The following is a 1,764-nucleotide window of genomic DNA, read 5'->3' as shown; positions in this document are numbered from 1 at the left end:
CAGCACTTTTCCCCATTTTTAGTTTGCTCAGAGTAACATCCAGTTCCAACTTTGAAAAGGGTGAACAGAAAAGCATGCTATTATCTAAATTTAAGCACCCCGGATTCTCTAATAAGTCTTGGTTTTTAATCTTTTCTGGGAGAGTAACATTACTGATCTTGCAATAGTTCTTGCAAAACACTTCAGCTATATTCTTCTCAGTAGTAATTAACTTGTTTCCTATTTTAATAGGCTCATATTCTATAATTTTCTCTCCGTTTATCCTCGAAATAAAAGCGTGAGCCTTTTTCCCATCCTTCCTGAAGTCCATCTCCTTCAGAAAATTATTATATGTTTGTCTTTTGGAACAGATAATGGCACGTCTTAATTGGGTACTTGTCCTTCTTAGCACCACTATATCTGACCTTAGCCCTGTTCTCTCTGCACGCCAACGAGCTTCGTCTTTTCCCTTTTTTAACTTTTCTAGCTCGATATTCCAGTAAGGTTTAAATTTTCGAACTTGTCCACGAGGAATATTTCGGAGGGCACATTTCAATATAATTTTTGTTAGAGTTTGGGCAATTCAATCAACATTTGGGCCCAGAATGTCCTCCTTTATCATGATGTTCGAATCTCTCCAGTAATTTTCCTATCTTGCTCTTTCCAGATTTCAACGGGGAAAACGAGATTCCCTGCGTTCAGTGCGTAATGTTCGACTTTCAGCTTCTATAATTAGGATTTTGTGACCAGCTCCACCCGGAGGTGAAATGAGATCGTGTTTAATTTTCCGCGTAAGTGATGGATGGCAGAGAACAATGTCAGGGTGCGTCTGGTCACCTTTATAGGAGAGAAATGTTGGTTCACATTATCTACGAAATCACATTGTCCCGAATAGATAAGATATTCAACTACATCACCTGCCTGATTATTCGTTTTATAACCCCAAATCCATGAGTGCGCATTAACGTCTCCCATCAGTAATGAATGTTCATCCCACCCTTCTAAAAGCTCTTCAAGAGGCAGCTTGTTTCCTGCTGGGCTATAGATAAAATAGATCTTCCTCATACATCTCCCATTCCATACTTTGGCACGAAGTAAAGTCACCTCAGACTTTTCTGTTGTAGTCATAGTCGTAATTATATCGATTTTAGCGACTAGATGGTTTTTAACATAAACTACCATTCCTGATGCCACTTGACGTCCACGTGTCAATATTTTAATTTGGTATCCTTTGTTTTGCATTATGTTGTATTTTATTTGATAATGATTTTTTTTTTGTTTTTTGTGAAGTTTAGGAGAACTGTTTGTAAACTGGTAGTTATGGTTGGAGTTACCAACTACCAACTGGTAGTTGGGGGAGTTAAGGTGTGATGACACTTGTTGTTTGTCATAATACCTATTCCCCCCATATAAACATAGGCTAAGAATATACATACAAGATTACTAGACCAAATAAATCAGTCGACAAGTAGTCATTGAGTGCGTTATTTCTCGTCTCAAGTTTTTTTTTGTTTTTTTTTTGTTCTCTCGAGCGACCTACCTTAACCTTAACTTAGCTGACTAAGGCTGTAACTCCCCCCCACCAGTTTACGAATAATCCTCGTAAACTTCAGCTATGCAATAAATTAATATAAAATACAACAACAATAACTATTTACAATAATCTATATACAATAAAGAAAGCAAAAGATAGATACTCCTCGTAATTGCTTATTACAAACTAAAAGTAAAGCAAAACAAAAATAAAATCATGAATTTATACAATTAAAAAACGTAATTTATTCA

This window comes from Halyomorpha halys, unplaced genomic scaffold (assembly GCF_000696795.3).
Source record: "Halyomorpha halys isolate HHAL.00 unplaced genomic scaffold, Hhal_1.1 Scaffold1371.1, whole genome shotgun sequence".
NCBI lineage: Eukaryota > Metazoa > Arthropoda > Insecta > Hemiptera > Pentatomidae > Halyomorpha > Halyomorpha halys.
This window is presented reverse-complemented; position numbering follows the sequence as displayed.